The 23,786-nt window shown below is 39.5% G+C and overlaps 1 long non-coding RNA gene across 1 annotated transcript in view; it reads right to left on the reverse strand.

The window, feature by feature from the left end:
* Window positions 1-22,479: 22,479 nt before the first annotated feature.
* The window catches only part of LOC109382136 (uncharacterized), a 2,939-nt gene continuing 1,632 nt past the window's right edge, over window positions 22,480-23,786 (reverse strand). The window contains exon 3 of the long non-coding RNA XR_002123881.1: window positions 22,480-22,582. This is a non-coding gene — a long non-coding RNA (uncharacterized LOC109382136). The remainder of the gene's footprint in view (window positions 22,583-23,786) is intronic.

The raw sequence follows: 23,786 nt of genomic DNA on the forward strand, positions 1-23,786 counted from the left end.
ACCAGGTAGGAAAGAAGATTCCAGAATGAGGTAAAATAGTGCATAATAAGCAAGGAGGTTTAACAAAGTCATGTGGCATGTCTGAGACATTGAAAGAGATTTAGTATAATCATTACTAAAAGTTGTACACTGGGAATGATGTGTATCCATTAATAAGGGTAAGTTGTAAAATACTTTGCAATTTCATCATGAGCTCCAAGTCATCAGTTGGTATGCAAATGTGACTGTTGTGCCTCAGAAAATGTTATGTGAAATGTCACCATATTACCATATTAAAGCAAAATCACAGGGAAAGTGAACTGCTACTAATTAGCTATCTGGTGTCAGGCAAGTAAACTTGGTTAGTTCAGGTTTTAGTTGCCTCATCTGTAAAATGGAGAGGTTAGTATAGAACTTATTCTTTATGTTTTTCTACTATCCTAAGAAACAATAATTATCCTAAAGACTCAGTCTCAGAATGAAGAAACAAAGAAAATCAATAGGTATTTATTGAATCAGCCCCAATAACTTACGAGCAAACACCAGGAAAGAGATAAGTACACATTCAGCATAAATTTGTCCAACATGATTAAAACCTGCTAAGAAGGTACGAAGGTGCAAGTCTGGACTTCTGGATTCCAGTGGTCGGGGGAGGGTGGAATATGGTGAAGGAAAAGCAAAATTATGAGTCTAAGCTGTACTGTTGGAAAAAAACCTGCCAGAATCGTACAAAGCACTCAGCACAAAGGATACCACTGTGCTCTTTCAATACCTTGCTCTTAAAAAACAAAAGTAATCATTCCTGGAACTCCGATAAGAAAGGTTCCAGTAGGCAGGTCAGCTGAGGTTGAGCCAGGAAGACTATTTTATTTACTTAACACTGCTGCTGCCTGGATTGAAGGGAGAGACACTCAGTGTCAAACTCAGCCTAGGCTGTAACACATCAAACAAGGATTCCTGTGTTTTCTAGGGAAAAGCAGATGTTATCAATAATAATAATAATAATAATAATAATAGTAATAACGCTACATAGCTGTTGCTGTTGTAAAATTCATGTATGAGAACTCATATCATATTCATATATGTTAAATGCCATTTGTTCTTGACATAAAGAAAGGTAATAATGTATTTTCAAATGATCAGACAGTTAAAAAATATTGGATTTGTCAAAACAAAATTAGGAGGTAAATTCTTGAGGCCAATAAGTGACCATCAGAGGCTCCCACACTCACAGGTTTCATGTCGTTCCAACAAATATTCATGAACTGTGTGCCAGGCACTGTGTTAGTTGCTAGATATACAATTGTGGCATCAAACAGACACAGACCTTGCCATCATTGAGCTTAGAGTCTAATGGGAGAAACACACCTAAAAAATAAACGCCATAATAAATACCTCATCAGTGCCTTAAAGGAAAACAACAGCACGCTATAAGAGACAAAAATGGGGAGAATCTAATTTAGGTTAGGCAGCCAGGGAACAGTAGATCATAGCTGCTGTTTTCACAGCCAGTTAAACACACTCCATTCAAGCTATCAGGGATTTCCCAGAGTAAATAATTCTGTAAGCATCCAAGTGATTTAAGTATTATTTTGGATTTTTTGGTCATGAATATTATTAAATCTCCATCTTTGACATGTGAATTAATTTTTTTTTTAGTCATAGCACTCTCAACCACATAAAAACAATGTAATTTGAATGTCATTCCCCTCAGATCTAGATAAGATAAGGTTTCCTAAAACCGCTTGATGGTCTGTACAAGTCAAAGCCAATTCTAATGCTTCAGCAAATTCCTTAGCGTTTATGGTCTTATGGTCACCTCTGGCCCTGAACTCCTGCTTTTGCAAATGGGTTTAGATTACGGACATGTTGCTTTTCTTTTCTTTTCTTTTTTTTTTTTTTTTTGTAGAGGGCAGTGTCACTGGCCCTCATATGTGGGATCCGAACCGGGGCCCTCTGGCATCCCAAGCCAGCTCTTAATCATCGCACCACTCGGCTGGCCCAGACATGTTGCTTTTCTGTAAATGGGGTTTCTGTTCCATGCTATGTTAACCCAGATGTGAAATGCAATCTCCTTTATGATTGCCATTCTCATAGGACATTTATATGTAGACTTTTTTGAAGTTTTGAGAGGAGATGGGGTGAAAGTATTTGTATGAGTCAGGCAGGATAAGTCAACTGCCATGACAAACAAACTCTTAATGCCATCATTTAATAACAAAAAGATAATGATTTCTTACTCACATCACAGTCCAATTTAGGCTGAAAGTTGCGTGATCCATACAGTCCTTCACAGACTGAAGATCCTCTTATCTAGTGGCTTCAGCATTTTCTGGGGTCATGGAGCCTTCCACCTGATCCTCTGCAACCAGCCTATAGGACGAGTGTAGAGGATAATGTGGGAGTTACATTAGCCAGACCTGGAGGTGACACATGTCACTTGGGCCCACACTCCATTGACTTGAACTAGTCACATGAGTATACCTAATTCCAAGGGAGGCTGGGAAATAGAATCTCGTTTTAAGCCCAGGAATAAAAGAAAATGGGTTTTGTAAAATACCTAATCTGCCTTTGTCATAGAATTTATACTGTAACAACACAAAGAACTTTAAATTTAATGTTACATCTCCTAATTTTTAGTAATTCCTTGGCCTTCTCACTACTAGGGGTTTTTAATGTAATGCCCAGGCTCATGCCAAATTTCTCCTCTCTCCACTTTATTCCTTCCATCCTTTATTCTCTTTCCATTACTAAACATTCCTATTAATTTTTTCTAAAAAGGCTTTTTAACTCCAATTGCCTTGTCTCCCACAGATTCCTGTAGCTCTCACCATCCATCCAACATCCTATCAGAGAACAAAGACAATTCTTCACTATAGAGAATTCTTCTCACGACATCAAATTTGAGGCCCTTTGAGAAGCCATGTGACGTATGTCTGTGCTTCTCAAACTGACGTAAATACATTCTTGGGAATATGGGGCCTTATGCCTGGAAATACATGAAACCTTGAGATAAAAATAACCTGTTTCTGACTCAGAACAATTCCCTCCTGGGGCCATGTCTGTGTTTTTCCCCTCCTTTGGGGGAATTGTTCCTTTGCACACCATTGCTCTAATATGTAGTCTAAATTTTCTAAATATGACTGGGTGGGTGTGTAAACACGTGTGTCTTTCTTTTCCCTCTTACAGTGAAACTGAAATATGGGTTTCCAAATCCTGCCATGTCCTCCATTTGCCGAGAAAGGCAGAAGTAAGAGGCAGAGAGGAAAAGCATACCGGTGGTTTCAAGCCCAAATCAATCTTTGCCTTGTCCTTTCTTGTTATGTGAGCCAATAGGTACCCTTCTCTCTTTTAGCTAGGTCAAATATGGCCTATCATTTACAACCAAAAGCATTCCAATTTATATAATAAACATGGCAATTTTCCTGAAGTTATTGTTTACTATCAAATTTGTACAGCTCCCCATTATGTTTATTTTAGACTATGCACATGGATTATTGAATAGAATGCCGGCTACACCCTGGAGCTGTATACATACTCCTCTCCACCCAGAAGTGCTTAGGTGGGGAAGGCGGGAGGACACTACTCCCCAAAGGAGGCCTGGTCAAATTACTCTTCCACAGAGGAACTTTTGCCTGGGAGGGCCTGTGAAATAATAAGCTTTTTAATGCACTTTCTAGTTGGATGTATTTTGGGGGTGTGGGCAACAGAAATAGGGTTGTACAATAGAGTAGCAACATCTGAAAAGTCTGCTGAGCCACCTGGCATCAGGAGAATTTGCCCATCTTGCTTCCTGAAGGTTGCGATAACATTTAAACTAAATAATTTATAACACAAGGACTTCAAGAGAGGCTTATAGGAAAACTCAGGCCGTCTCAAGCTATTGGGACCAAGCTGCAAGTCCTCAGCTACCTCCCCCCACTACAAAAAAAGTGCCAGTTTTGAATGGAAAGGAAACACTTGTAGCTCCGTTTCCTCTTGGGCATAAACAGCTCTAAAAAAAGAAGCAATGTGAACAGAATGCCTCAGAAAGAGTTGTAGCTATCTTATGCAAAGTGATGAGGAAGCAAAGCAATAGTGTTTACAGAAATAATTGGAGGCTAGGGCACACAGAGAATTGAAAATTAGAAAATGTACCCTAGTGGGATAGAAACCAGAGAGGATCTACCTGACTGCACAGAGAGATGTGTTTTGTTCTTTTCCCTTTGTCTTGCAGGTGAAAATTAGCATTATTTTCCAATCTAAACATTGCCTACTTCTTTTCTTCTTAGAACTTTCTTTTTGAATTTTAGCCACCTTTTATGAGTCGATGATCAGCCACACAGGATATGGCTTTTTTTTTTTAAGTGACATTGAGCACAAAGCTAGCCCCATGATTAATGAGGCTGGATACCCACATAAATAATGTGCCCACGATTTTCATGTTTTCCATAGTTGCAAATTTTCACAAATAAAGGGATCCAGGACTCTGAGGCATCTATAGTCAAATATATTATTAACTTACTTTGGCTTTTGGCTGAGTAAGCAAATGGATCTTGTTTTCCTTTTCTGTAAAATAGGTATCAAATTTTATGCAAATAACCAAAATGATTTACACTGGAGTTGATTAAGATCATTGGATTTATCACATAAAAACTGTGGGTTTTGGTTTCTGATTTGGGGTTGCTTTTAAAAATAAATTGTTGAACATATTTTGCTAAATATGATGCTTCAGTTGTTAAACAGGATATTTTGTGGTAAATTCATTGGTTGTACTCTAATCTCCATGAATAGAAATGACTTCCATATTAATCTGATTATAATGAACCTGATTAAGAGATAAAGTATAACTCATATTCTTTTTTTTTTTTTTTTAGCTGAGCCCCTGTTATACCTGTTCAGCGCTCAGGCTGCTCAGCTTGGGCTGGACTCGAACTGCTGTTGCTCAGAGCTCAAACTCTTGAGCGAGCTCTTAACCAACTGAGCCACTCGGCCGGCCCCTAACTCATATTCTTAAAGAAGGTTCTAAAGTCAGAACATTTAACACGGTGATTTCAGTTTGACAAATACTGGAACAAAACCACTGCCTAGCCCATGTCCTGTGACCTGGGTACATACCATACTCCAGGCCATTACAGCTTACTCTCATCCTTCCAGCCTGTGGCAATGTCCAGTTTGATTATCCCACTCAGTTCTGCAAACCCGAAATTTGGGTGGTTCAGGTTTCTCATTTCTGGAAATGTTTAATGCTGTGATGATAACCAGAGAACTAGTAATGGTAAGTTGGTAGCTCCCAGGTGTCCAAAGTGTAAATTGACTGGGTTATAGAATAATTAGGTTGTCTAGCATTATCTACACGCCGTTTGGTTCCCCAAATAGGTTGCACTTCATGAACATCCAGAGAGGTTTAAAATATTTTCCAATTTATTTTCAAATACAGTAAAATTGTAAATACGGTAAAATTCATTTTTTGGTGTCAAGTTCTGTGAGTTTTGACAAATGCTTGTTACCACCACCACAATCAAAATACAAAACCATTTCATCACCCCTCCAAAAATTCTCTTGTGCTAGCTCTCTGAACCCCAAACCTGCTCCTACCCTTAAACTCTGGAAGCCACTAACCTGTTCTCTATCACTATAGTTGTCCAGAAGTCATATAAATGGAATACAGTATGGAAAGTAGATTTCTTCCTTTTGTACAATGCACTAGAGATTCATCCTTGTTGTTGCATCAAAAATTCAGACCTTTTAAATTGTTGAGTACAATTCAATTCCATTATATGGAAGTATCACAGTTTGTTTATATATCCCCAGTTGAGAGACATTTAGGTCATTCCCAAGTTTGGATGATTATGAATAAAACTGCTATAGTCATTCATATATACCTCTTTGTGTGGACATATGTTTTCATTTTTTTCTTGGGTAAATACCTAGGAGTGAGAATACCTGGAAAGTTTTGAAAATATTCCTTTGTCTATTTGGGTGTGGGGCTCTGGAATATGTACTTTTAAAACACTCTGCAAGTATAACTTATTAGTGAGTGAGGTGTGTCCTTTTGGGATGATGAAATGTCTCACAAATATATAGGTAATAATTGTACATTATGAATGTACTAAATGCCATTGAATTGTACACTTTAAAATGGCAAATGGTTAATTTTATGTTCTATGAATTTTACCTTAATTTAAAAAAAAAAAACTAGCTAAAAAAATGCTTCCCAGATGGTTCTGATGTTCAGAAGCTCTGAATTGGGGAGGCTGTTTCTGGGTGGGTTTCATGTTCAAGATGTCAGTTCTTGTTAGAGGCTGAACTCAGGAGAATGCACAGGGTCTTGGGCCCAATTTTGAACTTCTAAATCTGTAACAAATTAAATATTCTTTAGAAAGTTTGGGGAGTTTTAAGTTTTTGGTGATTAGAAGGTAAGCCTGTAGCTTTTGTGCCTTCTTGGAGATTGCTCCCAGTTTAGATGGACCCAGAATTCTGAGGTCATCAGAACGCTGCTTTGATCTAACCGGAGCGCCAAGGGATCAGCATGGAGCTAGGTCTAGCTTCTCCTGCAGCAGAGAAGTGTGACTAAGACCCTTTTCACCGCAGAATCACCAAGGACATTCCAGCCTGAGAGTCTATTGAGACAGTCTACAGGATCATTTTTAATGCTTGGGATGGGCTGGCTATCAATTCCCATCCCTCTGGGGGTTTTACTTTCCACCAGTAGAGATACAATTGCTTATTGCAACACTTGAATAGGTCAAACCTGCAGTGGCACATGGTATGCCATAGCAGACCTTAAATTCATAACCCTAACTATGCCAGATCATGGCTAGGCATACAGATATGAGAAAAACTAGCCAGACAGGATTGTGAGGTTAAAAAGAGCATAGGACAATGATATGAAAGACTGTAGTTCTGAACTAATCTTTATCTTTAAAGACTGAAGCTGAGGCACAGAGAGAAGGGAGGCGAGAGAGATAGAAAGCACTCCCTGGGTCTCCATGGTCATCCATTCCCCTTTCAAATCTTCATTCAGGCTCTGCTTCCCTAGACAACCCTACATTGTTATACTTCCTGTTTTTGTCTTTTCTGTATCATTTGAACTTTCATTCACTTCTTAAGCCAGAGGATCTTCCTATGTGAACACCTTCTTCTGGGATTCTTGTGTTCCTAACTGCTTTGAGGATGAGGAAATAGTCAAAGGAAGACAAGAATTGGGAGCTGGATTTTAGAAACGAGTTGTGTAACTCTGAGTTTTCCTAAGCTGCCATGGTGGGCTGTGGGAAGTCCTTCTGAAAGGCAGGCATCATCCCAAGCCCCATGTATCTCAGGGAGGACTGAGTCTTAGAATCTGAAAAACTATAGTTTGGACTTCTTATTACCAGCTCCAGAGGACCCCACCCTAGTGTCCCAGGGGAGTCTATTCTCTCCCTTTCTCTTGCTCTCAGGAATGGAAGCCTCTTCAGATAGATTAGTCTCCAAATCATAGAATTTTTGATGTTTGTCTTTTCCACTTGCATGACTACCTTTGTCTTTTCCCCATTAGGGTTCATGAGTTGACTGGTGAAAGGGAAGAAAGGCAGGCAGGATTGCACTTAAAATAAAACAGAGATGGAGAGATGGCCCCACAGGAAGTGCACTGTGTATGATGTGGGGGAGGGGAAAGGAGAGATGAGGGAACCAGGGGGGAAATCACAAGAAGGGTATAGTTTTGACCTGAACCCGTGACTAAGAGATCACTGATTCAGTGCCCCACCATCCATCTAGACTGCATCTGAACACAAGCAAAAAGAGGAAGTTAACAGCCCTACCGCATACACCTCATGTTTCCCCCCTTCCTTCCCCTGCTTTCTCAGACTGACTAAGGGCTGAGGGCATTTATTACAGACTTAGCCATGGGAATAAAAGACAAACAGGTAAGCTTGGAGGGAAGATCGTTTTTTCGGCTGCTTCTTTTATCTCTTCGTGGACTTCTCCCAGAACTTAGTGCTGTTACAGACTCTCAGGGTGGAGAGCTCCGTGGCTGTCTCCCAGCAAGATTTTATGTACAAGACCACTTCTTTTTCTTCAACCTTATGTTTCCTGTATCCTAGCCTACCTTTAGAGCTAATGTACAATTGGACTTAAGATGTAGTAAATGGTAGGGTCTTAACATGTTTGCCCTCTCTCTGCTCCCAGGTGAAATTTTTTTCTCTCCTCACTATTACCTGAAGAAATGTGAAGGGCAAGAGTGTGAGGAAACATAATAGGGCTCTTGGTAGAAATATTTTTTTGGTGGGGGGAACATTTAGATGCATATTTCATAGGAAATTGACTTGAATATATTGACTTGTATATATGAAAGGTCAAAATTCCAGAGTATTACATGGAAGCATAGAGTTAACATACTTCCATCCATTCATCCATCAAATAGATGATTATAGAACCCTTCTATGTACATGCTTCTTACGATATGATCTATATCTATATCATATAATATAGTAGTACTATATGCTGGGAAGGATAGGGGAAGAGACAAAGATAAAGAAGATAACTGCTTAAAGCTAGTTATTGTCTGGGATTTATCATCTGAGAAAGAATTTGAAAATCTTGGCTCTCATACACAATGATGATCCCTAAAGAAAACAATATAACTGCTTCACAGGCTATAAGGAAGACCAAGAAAGCACATAATGACATCCTGGCAAATCGTATCTCAGGGCACATTTCCCACAAGGCTGTGGTTCCCTGGTCCTCATCCCCCTTGGTTGTAATAGTGGCTAGCAGGCATGTTCTGTCATTAGTAACAGCTTTCTTTGTGGGATAGTGGTGTAACTGTGGACAGAAGTGAATGCTGAGTTCTATTTATAGCTTCTGATGACTCATTAACATGTTACCTTAGCAAAGGCTAGCCCCAGAGCCAGCCTTCTATTTACCTTTTAGTCAAAAACATTCTTACTGGAGTATTCTGATGAAATTAAAAGCAACTTGTCTGTAAAATACTCCTAGCAATTTGCACATCAGCCTTTTAATTGGTGTAATATGAAACACATTCAGTATTGCAAACTACGATTGTCAAAGGTACCTGCATGTCCCAAGGCTTTCCAACATGTAGATTTTGTGTTAAGGAAAAAAAGAATTCATTGCTAGTCTTCTGAAGAGCTTAACCAGCAGTTGATCTGGAAAATATATCAACCAGCCTTCAAAAGTATTTCTGTTCCCGGAAGTCTTCACACCCTCTGTTACTATGCCCTTTGTGACATTTCCACACATGTGACCTTCACACTCACCACTTTGATTCCAGCAGAGAAATGTGGTCAGGGGTAAGTCTGAGTTGTGTAGACACGTTAAGGTAAGGCTTTGAAGCCATTGTATTTTTATCAACTCAGTCTGAAAAACAATCTCTGTGGTTAAGCATGTTAAATCCCCACTGTGCTTTCATAGCAGCTTGGCTAAAGGTTATTACTATGAAGGCTGGAGGGTGAATGGGAGATAACTTAGACCAGAGCGCTCTCACTGAAATGAGTTCAAAGGAGTTACTCATCTTCTATGCACTTTGGCGGAACCTCACAATCAGATATTATTTTATGCCTTGTTAAAAATACAGCACATAACAAAGGCTACCAAAACCAAGTGCTAGCAAGGATTTGAAGCAACAGGAACTCTCATACATTGCAAAATGGGTCAGCCATGTTAGACAAGACTTTGGCAGTTTCTTATCAAGTTAAACATACACTTAGCATATAACATAAGATCTCACTCCTAGGAATTTACTCCAGACAAGTTAAAACATACGCCCCTGGCAGGGACTGTTGCATGTGGTGGAACAAGAACATTCAGGCAGAAGCAGCAGCATTACAGAACACCGAGGGCTGGGGGGAGGCAACAAAATGAGGCTGGAGACAGCCAGTGCTGGGCTTGTGGGCTGTGGTAGCCACTTTGGTCTTTATTCTGAGACTGATGAGCCTATTAAAATGCGTTAAGCAAGAGGGTGACATAATCAGATATGTCTACTTATTTATTTATAGATATGTCTTTTTAAAAGGTCAGTCAACTAGAGGGAGGCAAGTATGACTTTCGGGAGGCTGTTGAATTGTCTGGGAGAATTCGCAATGGGTCTTGGGTTGGGATTATGGCCTTGAAGATAGTCTCTTTTATCCCCCCAAAACCCCTTGAAATGGTTTTCACTGATGCCTTTTATATAATAATATTTGTAATAGAAACAAGAATGACAAATTACTTCTTTTAAAATTTATTATAGAATACTCAATAGATAAAAGAATTTACATAACATTAAGGTAAATTAGACAACATAATTAAAAGTATGCAAAGTCATCTCCTTATTTCAGAACTAGAACATAATCATTGTGAAAACTTTCTTTAAACAACCCTCTGTGCTCAGTTTTAAAAGGAATTGAAAATTCTCCTTGGATTACAGTGATATCGGGACTAACAATTAGAGCTTTTAAGCAATAGAAGAGGCTGCCTCAGGAGGCAGTGGGAGGCCCAGCTGCAGTCTGCAAGAGTGTAGGGGAAGGATTCCCAGTAGGGGAAGAAGATTGGACAGACGACTGCAAAGGTGCCAATCCTAAAGTCCTCTGCCACAATACAACAAAGAGAATAAACACAGGTTTCTTCTCTATCTGAAAGCAGAGAATTCCCATTAAGCTTTTCCTAAGTTGAAATAGCACAAAGCAAACTTTTGAAAAGCAGGAGATACCGGTTAAGAACAAAGCTTTAAAGAAGCATTTAAAAACCTAGGGTGTTCAGGAGACGATGTCAAAGATGGTAATACTATAATTTGAAAACGAGATAAACTAAGAAGGTTATACTAAATTATTATTGACAAGTTAGTGTCTTTAGTGCTGGAAAAGTTAAAAGGTAATAAATTCTGTTTGGGATATAAAAAAATATTGAAATTAAAATAATGCTGTGATACTGTAAAAAAAAGAGAGATCTGTGGTATTGGTTTCTTAAAATTAAATGTGGAATTGTAGCTACTTTTTTGATAAGTCCTTTGATTTTTGGAACAAATAAGATGAAACCATGTGCATACATATATATTCATATATACAGCAATATATGTAGCTCAAGTATTTTTAAGTTCTTGAGCCCCAGGAGTAGTGGGTTAGGAGCAGAATGAGAGATTAGATAGAGTTTTTGAATACAAGGAAACAATTGCAACAACTCTATTTTCTATTCTATAGCAAGGGTTGGCAGATTGCTGCTTGTTTTTTTATGACCCACGAGCTAAGAATAGTTTTTGCATTTTGTCTGATTGGTTGAACTTTTAAATTTGAGAAAACTGTAGATTCACATGCAGTTATGAGAATACAGAAAAAAAATTAGATCAACTGAATTCATTAAAATTAAAAACTTCTGTGTATCAAATGACTCTATCAAGAGAGAGGAAATGCAACCCACAGAATTGGAGAAAATACTTGCAAATTATATATCCGATAAGGGATTAATAACCAGAATATATAGAAAATTCTTACAATTCAAAAACAAAAAAACCAAGTGACCCTATTTTAAAGTAGGCAAAGGACTTGAATTGACATTTCCCCAAGGAAGCTATACAAATGGACAATAAGCATTTGAAAAGATGCTCAATATCAATAATCATTAGAGAAATGCAAATCGAAATCATAATGAGATACTACTTCACACCTGTTAGGATGGCTACTAAAAATAAGGGGAAAAAATCAGAAAATAACAAGTATTGTTAAGAATGTGGAGAAATTGGAACCCTTGTATACTGGTGGAAATGTAGAATAGAATAGCTGCTATGGAAAACATTATGGTGGTTCTTCAAAAAATTAAAAATAGAATTACCCTATGATCCATCAATTTCACTTCTAGGTATATCCAAAAGAATTGAAAGCATGGACTTGAACATATATTTGTACACTTATGCTCATAGCAGCATTATTCACATTAGCCAAAACAACTCAAATGTCCATCAATGGATGAAAAGATCAACAAAATGTGGTATATGCATATAATGAAGTATTATTCAGCCTTAAAAAGGAATGGAATTCTGATATATGCTACATCATGGATGAACCACATTATGCTAAGTGAAACAAACCAGACACAAAAGAACAAATATTGTATGATTCCACTTATATGAGTACTTAGAATAGTCAAATTCATAGATACTGAAAAGGGGCTATGGAAAGTGGGAAATGAGTAATTTTTTAACGAATACAGAGTTTCATTTTGGAATAATGAAGAAGTCCTGGAGATGGATAGTGGTGATGGTTGTACAACATTGTAATGTACTTAATGCTACTAAATTGTAAGCTTACAAATGATTAAAATGATATATTTTATTTTATGCATATTTTACCACAATAAAAAAACAGAAAAAAAGAAATACAGAGAGATCGCATGTACCCTCGAGTTTTTCCCAATGGTAACGTCTTACAAAACAAAACACAACCAGGAAATTGACATTGATATAATCCACTGATCTTGTTCAGATTTTCTGTTTCACATGTATTTATTTTGTGTTTTTTTTACATTTTTAAATGATTGAAAGCAATGAAAAGAAAAATATTGTGGGACACGTGACAATTATATAGAATTCAAATTTCAACATCCATAAATAATGTTTGATTCGAACATAGTCACACTCATTCATTTATGTAATATCTATGTCTACTTTTATGCTCTTTTGGCAGAGTTAGAAGTTGTGATAGAGATATATGGCCTACAAAGCATAAAATATTTACTATCTGGTCCTAGAGAAAAAGTTTACCGATCTCTTGTTCTAGAGCACAGTCAGCTATCTTCCTCCTCCCCTCCAAAGGTAATGAGTATAAAAAACTTAGGGAAAACTATTGTACAATATGCACAAACTTTAGGCAAATGAATCATAATGGAAATGGTATATTGTCAAGGGTGGCATTTATAAAGCCTAAAACTTAAGTTGGTGCTACTTGGCAAAGCTGAGAACCTTAATTGTTCCCAACATGCATGCTCTTAGCTCTTTTCATCAGGATAAGTGTTGAGTTTTTTTTTTTCCTGGTTCTTGTACTGGTCATTGAACCAATGGATATGCTTTTGATGAAAGTAACAGAAAACACAGCTGACTGTATTTTAAATATTAGTCAAATTATATTACCTTTTATTAAAATTTTAGAAGGGAGTTTCAGAGTTGATTAATTCAGTGGCTCAAGATGTAATCAAGGACCCACCCAGGTTCTTTTCACTTTTCTGCTCTGCCATCCTCAGCTTGTTCACAGGGTCATCTCCTCATATCCTCAACATGGCTGCCATAATTCATCCTGTCCTAAGGTTGGAAGAGGGGAAGAGGTATATCCCTTCCTTATGTTTCATTGTAAGAATGATAAAGACTCTTCCAGAAGTCCCCTAGCAGACTCTTCCTGAGTTGTTTCATAAGCCTATGCTAGCTAGTTTTGATAACAGGAGTAGACTACTACCATGATCAGCCTCATCAGGATTCATCACTGGAATAGGGAAGAGCCCAATGTTCCTGAAACACATGATCATCTAAAACTTGAACAAAACTGGGATTTTGTTAGCAAAGAAAAATGTGGGGCAATGAATGTTGGGAGGCAACAAATGGTGTCTGCCATACTCACAGTTTGGATGTCTGCAGCCTCAGTTGTGGTGTGTTTGAACCAGGCAGTGGGCTTTCATCAGATACTGAATCTGCCAGCACTTTGACCTTGGACTTTCCAGGCTCAAAAACTGTGAGAAACAAATATCTGTTTTTTGTTTATGCTGCCCAGTCTGTGGGCCTTCGTTATGGCAATCTGAGGTGACTAAGAAACCCTTCAATATCTCCTTCCATCTGAGTCTTAAAGTACTTTTGAATATTGACTTTTCTTTCTAGGTGACATAACTCAGTAGTAGTCATCTCAATTTGTGGGTGGAAATAAAACACTTAGATTAATTTGGTTCATACAGAATCTCAAATTTACCCATAGCCAACTCATCCCCTCTTTTTAGGAATAGGAGAAAAAGTCTGAGAAAGGTGTCTCTGATTGAAATAGAGAAAAAAAAATCAGTGGTATCATGAGGTGTCTCTGATTGAAATAGAGAAAAAAAAATCAGTGGTATCAATGAGTTAGAAGAGTGGGGAATTCTACAGGAGGGCAGTCTGGGGACTGAAAACTCATGTAAGAGAGGCATTTAGAGCAAAACGACATTAGAACTAGAGATCAGGGGTAATGGTGAGTGCCTCCTCTTTATATTCTGCCCTCTCTCTGACCTGAAGCTGAAATCCTGAGTGATCAGAAGTTTGAGATGGGGGCTATTAAATTTGGACTAGTCCAAAGGAAGACTGTCCTGACCAGAGTTAACCTAGCAGAGTTACCGCCTCTCCCTGCTAAGCAGCAATTTTCCCCACTTTCAAGCCACCCTGGCACTCAGTCCTTCCCTGCTTCTTCTAGGAGGTCTAGTCTCCCCCAAGTGATAGCTCAAGTGTTGAAGAGGGTCCCGGGAGGTTGGGCCTCTCCCTCCAATGGTCAGAAGGGAGAGGCTAAATTATTTGTGATACCATTTCTAGGGCCAGAGTGCCTTCACACTCTTGGACTCTTGAGAACCTTTTCTGAGTGCATTTCATTGATATCCTGAGTACAATCTGTATCTTGGTAAGTACTCTCAGAGCATCAGAGCCTTATCAGAAATGGGGGTGGGGAGAGATAAGGGGTGGGATAAATTCTGGGTGTGGCAAAGATGGATTAGAAGTAGGTGCCACCATTAGGGTTCCCTGATGTTAAGTGACAAACACTGGGGTGATGTGAAAGACACACTGGCACTCTTGGTGAGCAAACAGAAATATGAGGAGGAAGTGGAAGTGGAAAGGAATTAGGAGGATGCTTCATATCTTAATACTCTTCCTTCAAAAACTCCATATATCTGTGACAAAACTATAACCAGAATGCTTTGGAAAGAATGCTGAGGGGTGGTGGTGGTGGTGGGGGGACGGTGGATTGGGGGAGGGGGGTTGTCACTTTATGAGGGGTGAAAACTATAACTATTGCATTGTTTTGTACACTGAAACTAATAAATAAAAACATGTCGAATTAATTCATACCCCTATTCTCTCAAGAAAGGATATATAAAATACAACAGTATAGCATGAATAATAACTTGAAATAAAGGAAGAAATACAACACAAAACAGAGCCAAGAAAGTGACTACAAAAGCACACCATCATTACTAGGAATGACTCAGCTGCAAATTTAACTTTAGGCTTACCAGCAACCAATTCAAAATGGAGAGTGGAGCTGGTTATACAATTCATGTAGTTGACAAGATAAAAAGGCCAGTGGCCCAAAATAAATAAATCATCCTTGGTACTAAGACCAGAAAAATTCCTTAGAGAGTCCCCTGGAAAAGGACAGTGTGAAATCCTAAACAATGTGCTCAACCATATCCTTAAAGGAGAGCCAACGATAAGCTCTTTCTAATAGCATCCTTCAGTACAGCAAATCCTACTCAGGTAAAGGGTGGGTGGTGGTGCTGTCTTCTTTGAAACAGTGTGTGTACAGAACTTTAAGGTGTCACAAACATATTGTTAGTTAAGGACATTTTCACATTTCAGTGAGGAAAAAACATAATAGTCCATTTTCTAGAAGAAGGAGAAAGTCCTGCCATCAGAGCCCTAAGATCGCTATTCCCTTCCTCCCACCAACACACACACACACACACACACACACACACACACACACACTTCTTTAAATTCTCAGTCCATGGCTTGGCTGAATAACTAAAAAAAGAAAGGTTATACTATAATAACTGTTTTTAAAGTTAAAAGGGGGCAATCAACTAAGGAAACAAGGCCATAAATTTTATAATGAAAAAAGATTCATTCTTATATAGTAGTGGACCCAGACTGGGTGGTTCCTGAAACTTATACAATTTGGGGCTCCAGGGGTTCAGAAGCAGTCACCCCAAGATGTGCCTCTGATATGTGGATTATTTTGAGCTAAAGGCAACTGAGACCCTGTGGGCTCAAGAGAAACTTTTGCCCCACTTACCTACCTAGCAGAATTTAAATTAGGGGCCTTGCCCATAATAAGAGTTATCACCGAAAATAACTTTTTTTTACTTATATGGCAGAGCAAACTAATCACTGAATATGTGTTCTTTTTATGGTCTTGCAAGCCCCAAGGCACCTTACCTCCTCCTTAGCTCAGAATGCCATATATTCTTCATTTTAACTTTCTATCCCCAAACCTCTCATGTATGTGGGGTTCCCATGTGTATGTATATATGTAATTGAATTTGGTTATTTTCTCTTGTTAACCTGTCTCATGTAGATTTAACTATCAGACCAGCTGAAAGAACCTAAGAGGGTAAACTTTCTTCCTCTCCCACAGGCACTCTTTTTAAGGAAAATCATACAAAATTATGAATATTAAAATTGTATGAAAATAAATATATGAAAAGAGAAAATAAATCACAACAAATTACTGGATCCGTGGAGGTTTGAGTCCTTGTCCTCTGAGATGAGTGAGTTCAGCAGAAATGCTTACACAGAAATGCTTTCTGGTTGCATCCCACCCTCTTCCTTTTCTGACCAGCAACTAACCGCCAGCACTCACGGGGACCTGGCAAGTGAGGGGCCTTGCAGCTTAACCTTCATTAATTCATGGCTTTCCAGAAAATCTTCTCAGTTCCCATCACTAAGTCCATCATCATTTTCTACAAGATGAACTTTTTCCTTTCCTCTGATAATGCAAATTTTGAACTGTTACTGACAAGACCTCTAAGAAATCAATGACTTTATTTCTTTGGAAAAAAAAATTCCATATCCACTTGGAAGAAATAATAAAACTCCCAGTATTGTTCTTTTCAAAGCGATCGTTTGCCCTCACTCACATGTTGGGCTCTAAATATGAGTATCCGTGGCTGTTACACAAGAGGATTTCCAAAGAAGTGTCTTGGAGCCAAATAGGAGGAATGTGAAATCTGTTCTGCTATTTGAGGCAAACAGCAGGAAGTTGAGAAAGTCAGATACCTCAATGTACTATTTTGTACATTTTGTCCTCTATCCAAATCCATTTTACTTTTGTTTCTTCAAGTTGCCACTGATGAGCTGTGAGAATTTTGACTTCAACTTTGTAACTAATGAATTTGAAAGTAGAAAAGCCAGATGGAAAAACAATCTCTTATCTGAAAAGTGAAAAGTAAAATTTACTTCTATAAAAATGTTGCGTATGACTCAGGGCAAAATTGGAATTATTTAAAAATGAAACCCTGAAGTACACAGGCTTTGCTGAGTGTTTCCTCTTTGCTTCTTGTAATTTTACTCTGGGATTTAAGCAGCGTTAGCATATTTGCCACACAATAGATTTCCTGTAGTATGAGGAAAGAGTCTTAGGTTGAATTTATCTGAGAGAAGGCAAGGCCTCCTGATAACTAACACAAAACGTGCAGTGGTCAGATGTCTAAAACAATCAACAATTGGTTTCACACAGGGAGAGTCTCCCCACACGCCATGGTGCCTCGGGGTAACTGAGCTCCTGGCAGGCAGCTCTTCATGGCAGCGATTCCCTCCCGGTCCTTGGAAGATGGCGAGTGTGATGGGAAACTAGGGGAGTGTGAGTACCCAGGAGGAAGCAGGGCTCTGAGCCAAGACTAGAAAGCAAAGCCCAGGGTTCTCAGGGCTGATTAGCTAACCTCCTGGCCCATGGGTCTCTGGAGAAATTGGGGAAGCCTTTTGGAATGGACATTTTGCTTAGAAGGCCGTGTTGCTGCCCATGAGAACATATCAAGCTGATACACAAATGTGTTTTATAGGAAACTGCGTATAGGAAAGGAATAGAACATTATGCATGAGAAGGAAAAAAAAAGAAAGAAAAGAAAGCAAATATAAGTTCAAGCCCAAACGATGGAGAAGAAACATTGACAGACTGTTTTGAAGCATTCAACTACAATGAACTCCCAGTAACTCAAAATAGTGTTGAAGAGATCTGATCTGGATAAAAACTTAAAGTATACGTTAATTTTCAAAGTAAACATAAACTTATTATTTTAAGGCATATTCCTTAATAGTTAAATAGCTGAGGAAAGAAGTAGGAATCCCCCTGGGATTGTTTAAATGCCTAGTGGGAAAAAAAGATTGTAATTAGGTCAATTAATTGTTCTTATAATAAATGCTGCTAAAATTACTTTAAGTACCTAAAAACAGCTGGCTTTTTTCAGAAGGCTAAACATGATTTTGGCATTTGTGAATTTATGAATCTTATTTTTTTAAATATTGCTTTGACAGATTTTGACTATTTCTTGAAATTATTCTATACTCTTTCTTTTTGGTAAGGTGAGAAAGAATGTTCTCTTACTCCATGTGGAATACATTAGTTTATTGTACCAATAAAAATAAAACAACGGTTCCCCTTTATTTTGTATTTACTAGGTACTAGGCTCCGTTCTGATCTCCTTTGGCATATGCCTCTTGAGATTACATGTTTTTTGAACTGATAATCTCCGCCCACCAAAAAAAAATTAAAAGAAATAAAAGGGCATAGAGTGAGGTGTACATAAATTTAGTCTTCTTTCCGTTCTTGTTCCCTCATCTTTCCCCAGAACCCATGACAGCTCACCAGTCTCTTATATTTGCCTTCCAAGATGTGCTGAACATTTAAAGTACAGTAACTCATGTAATCCTCACTACAACCCTATGTGGTTGTAGAGAAAATATCCTCTACCCTTCTAGGTTCTGCCAGCTGGTTTAATAATTAAATCAATATGAGATAGATCAGGGGTCGGCAAACTGCGGCTTGTGAGCCACATGCGGCTCTTTGGGTAAGTCATGTGGCTCTGCAGTAAAATTGAAAATGAAAATAAAACTATCATAGTTTCATCTATAAAAATTTTAAAGGCTATTGTTCACATAATGGTGATTTCATTTGTTTTATGGCTCTCGAATAATTTTTAAATTGCTGTGAGGGACAGGATTGGCTCTTCCGTCTCAAAAGTTTGCCGACCTCTGAGATAGATTCACAAGAGAAAATTTCCAAATTTAATTATTTATGTACATACGGAAACCCCAAATATACAAGAGGCTCAGAGACAGAAAATCAAAATGAGGTATATATGGCACGCTGAGCTATGGATAAGGTAAGATGCACATGTGCTTTGTTCGTCCTGCCCTATGCATAGGTCATAAAAAATTACCTCTGGTAATAAATTTCATTATGAGAAAGTCTTTAATTTATATTCTTTAATGGAGAGGTAAAAGTTTCTCATGAGCCCATGGGGTCTTGATTGCTTCAGCTCAAAATAATTCATGTACCTAAGTGGAACATCCTAGGGAGGCCTGTTCTGAACTCTTTCATAATACTTACTACAACCCTATGTGGTAACCACTATTATCATCTTTATTAATAGATAAGGGAACTGCAGCACAAAGCGTACTCGCCAAAAATCACAAGAAAATAGGAGAACCTGGATCAGAACTCACATCTGTTTCATCACTGCTATACTTCCTTCCCATTATCTTCACTCTAGATGGACTCAAAGACTGGATGCTACTCTCTTCCCTCCAGCCCCCCCTCCAACTGCCCACCCTTCAGGGCCCTACTCAGAACAATAATAATAGCATTTATTGAGTGCTTACTGTATGCCAGGCACTTACATAACACCATCTTATTTAATCCTCACAACAGCCCGATAAAGTATGTGCTATTATTATCCTCATTTAACAGAAGTGAAACTAAGACTTAGAAAGTCACACAGCTAGTAAGTGGCAGAGGAAAAACTCAGATAGGACGATCTGATCTGAGGTCCTTACCCCCTCAGCTCAGACCCACCCACCCCAATAGTGATTTCACTCCTCTCAGGAGAGCCTTAACACAAACCGAGGTGATATCTGCTTGCAAATTGTCCTGTATTGTTTGTTCTTTGGCAATTCAGCATCCTAGATTCTTCTCTTTCAACTTTGCTGTCTAATCCTGGAGAGCAAAGGCTATTTTTAAGTCTTGGTCATAATGCCTAGCAAATATCTGGCCAACAGGAAGTGTTCAATAAATGAGACCTTACAAAATAAAACAAGAAAATGGACTAATGAAAAGTGAAGTCTTTAAACTTCTGTCTGGAATGATGTAGTCAGGATATTTAACTTTTGAAAAATCAAATATATGTGTGCTAGAAAAAGTGAGAGAGGAAAAAGGGCAATTTAGAGAGTTCAGCGATCCTGTCTGCCACAGCTCTCCCAGTTCACGCCTCTGTGTGGGGTGCACTGGGAGGCTGGAACCTGCCTTTCCTGGACGGGTCTCTATTCCAAGGGCTTCTCAGATCGTAATGTAAACCTTCTCTCTGAATGTGGCTCGACTGCTTCAGTGTGCTGGCTATTTCTTTTTGTTTTTTAATACAACACAGGCTCTAAATACAAGTAAACTATATCATCTGGCGTTCAACTAAGGACATTGAACTAGGTTCAAATGCTGGAAGAAAATTTGACTATCTTATCTGACTTTTAGGGAAATTAAAGGGATTTTAACTCAAGCATAAACAGTTTTTACTTTTGAAGCCTAACCCCAATCTAAGAATTGATTACAATGTACCTAAGGATACAGGATGGTCCCTAACCAGAAATACTTCAGATCCTTTTGGTTCACATTCTAACATCAGGCAAATAAACTTGAAAACTACTTTCCACAGTGAAAAAAGATCTGTGTATGAAATGAAGTTGTTTTGGTTTTTTCTCTCTCCAGAAACATTGTCTTGACTTGCAAACCTGGTAATCACAGGTGTGGCCCCTGTTTCAGAGAAAGACAGAGGCAATGCAATCTCTGGTGGGTCATGAACTTGGAAGTAAAAAGGACTCCTGCCGGGTGGAAGATTGGGTTAGCAGTTCTCTAAATTTCCTCCCAAACCTCACACTCTGTGATGGTATTCCAACAGCCCTAAGGCTCTTGTGGAAAAGGTCTTCTGAATAATTTATGGCCTCTTACTTCCTTTAACCAAACACATTGGCTGCTCTCCAGAAGGCTGATTCTTCTATTCCTTTTGGAAACAATAGGCTACTAGATCATCAACGACAGGACACTGCAGGCCCTTTCACGGTGCTGTGGGGACCACTGCCTGGACCAGCAAGGAACAAATTTAACCTGCTGATTCTGGAGTCACCCCACTGACTTATTGCTCACGTCTGCCTCTTGGTTAGGTCAGCGTACAACAAGGAGTATGGTAGTTAAACGTAATAAGGATTAAGTTAACTGAGAGTGTTTGAACCCTGGAATCCCAAGCAGGAGTAGAGGTTTATTGTGGAGCCATTCCTGAAAGCAGAACAGACACCTGGAGCTCAGACACAGGGCCTCCAATTGGGAAGGAGGACACCAGGATGGGCGATGAGGATTGGCTGGGGAAGGCTCCCAATCCCTGCCTCCAACTTTGGGGCTGCCTGCTCATCTCTTTAAAGCCATCTTTGGCTTGTTGTGATCCATTTTTTGCTTTTCCAATAAATGGCTTTCTTGGCCTGTGACCTCCTCCCCACCCAGAGACCCTCAGCTAATGTTCTCTTCCCTTCTCAAGGGCATATGAAGCTAGATTGCCATGAATGGGCTTAAAAAGCCATCTTCTCTAACAACCCCCTTGCCTGTACTCCCCCTTTCCACCCACCTTTTCAACCCTAACCTCCAAATCTGAGCGTGCTTCCTTGTTGGAGGAGAAAGGCCAATCCTGTAATTTCTCTGCCCAATAAGCTTTCTATTTATCAAGCTTCAACCCAGGTATCATTTCCTTCTGGAAACCCCTCCACCCCAACTTCCAATACTAGCCCCAATTTCCACCCCACTTAGGTCCACACTCCTTCCTTGCTCCCATGGCACCTGACACTTTGCTCTGTTTGGGACACAGTCTGTGTACTTGTCTGCCACTGAGCTGTTACCTCAATAATTAGGTTTTATTCATCCTCGCCCAGAGTCACCCCAAACAGTGTTGTGGGAGAAAACTGACCTGCATGGAGAGTTTTCTCTTTCCACCTTCCTGGACTTTTTAAATCATGTATTTCATATGCAGGCACACCTCAGAGATATTGTGGGTTCTGTTCTAGACCACCGCAATAAAGCGAGTATCTCAGTAACCTTTTTGCTAATGGAGGGTCTTGCCTTCAGTTTGTAAAAAGTGCAACACCTGTGAAGCACAATAAAGTGAAGTGCAATCAAACGAGGTACGCCTGTAAACGGAAAAATGGAATAGTACATAATGAGCCCTTGTTTACGCAGGTTTCCCTAGCTTGAGTAATTGCTTACACCTTGCCATATTTATTTCACCTGTTCTTTTTCCCATGTCTATATAAGTAAATATCAGACATAATAGAATTTCACCCCTAAATACTCATGTATGCATCTCTATAAGGACATTTTTTGCCAGCACCATAACACCACACACCATAGTACCATTATCACACCCATATTCATGTTATGATGCCTAATGAAAGAAATACTAGCTCCCAAATATCACCATTGTCCCCAGAAGGCTTTTTGTAACAACTGGTTTATTCAAACTAGAATCCACTCAGGGACCACATATTGGTTGGTCCATGACTGACTTACAAGAGTCCCTTCCCCCTTTCAACGGTTATTGACGTGTTGGGGAAATCTGGCCAATTCCATTCAAAGTCCTTTCATGGTGCTGTTGAACTTCGCCAAACTTCTGAAGTGGGGCTCACCTAAGGAAAAATCACAGCCACCACTGTAGGGGTCTTCTTCACATCAGGGACCCTCACCCCAAGCACAACCCTCAGGGCACTAACGCTCAAGACCTTCCTGGTGCTCTGGCATCTGCTTGGATCCCCTTTCCTGTCTTTAGCGTCAGCTGCTGTGAGCCTTCCAAAATAGCAGGACCCTGTAGCTCTCCTTACAGCCACCAGCAACAACTACAGGAAGCCCCAGTGCCCAAAAAACAGGCTGGAGACAAGAGTCTTTGACCTTGGGGCCCTGGGTCTTTATTAGGAGCAGCAGCAGCCAGCCTTCATCATTTTGGAATGAAGCGAAAACTCCCTCCTCCCAACTTCCATGAACTCAATAAACCTCTTATATTCATCCCAGAAAAACAACCTGTTTTCTAAGTGATGTAAGATCCAGCAGCGCCACTCCCACCCCCTTGCCCCAGACTGATGGTCTATCTCCAGGCAGAAAATCTTTCACATTGGCTGCTCCTGCTGCGGCAGCGGGGAAGAGACGTTTCCATTGATGTGACTGAGAAATGGGAGGGATTTGGGCACTAGTCTCTGCCATTAATGTCAATAGGAAATTGTCTTGCCTTTGGCGGGGATACTGCAGCAAATCAGCCAGAAAGAGCAGGAACTACTTTTCATTTCAGAGGGTGGGGGAGAGTGGGCAGCTCAGGCCGGGAGAAAGTGGAGCTGGTAGGAACAGCTGTGTGTTGAGATCAGAGGCCCTGGGCCAAGGGCAGAGAACACGCAAATTCCAAGCACAAGGACGATTCTTAAAAGTGTAAATTCGTCTTTAAGCCAAGAGTTGTGGAGGAGTGAAGTCATGTCAGAGGGGGTGCAGGCAGCTAGAAACCAAACCCTGAGGGACAGTTTCTTGCAGCCTGATATGAAAATCTAACTGTTGACCTTGGCTCATTGGATTTCTCCTTGTGGTTATTATTATTTTTAATGAAAAAAAGAACTCTCCAACGGCTAGCTACATTTCTAGTGGTGGAGTAGGTCCCATTTTATTCTTTCTGAGCGTGGTAAAATGCTTGATTGGTAATGAAGGGGAGAAAAGAGAGGACTTTATACTTTTACACAAAATTCTCCACGTGAGGGGTCAGTTACAACCTTTTCATTTCCTGGCTCTTCCTTTTAGTGACTGTTACCTTTTCCTTTTTTGCCTTGAGGCTCCCCTCCCCTGTCCCCCTCCCCT

Source organism: Hipposideros armiger, unplaced genomic scaffold (genome assembly GCF_001890085.2).
Source record: "Hipposideros armiger isolate ML-2016 unplaced genomic scaffold, ASM189008v1 scaffold_60, whole genome shotgun sequence".
Lineage (NCBI taxonomy): Eukaryota > Metazoa > Chordata > Mammalia > Chiroptera > Hipposideridae > Hipposideros > Hipposideros armiger.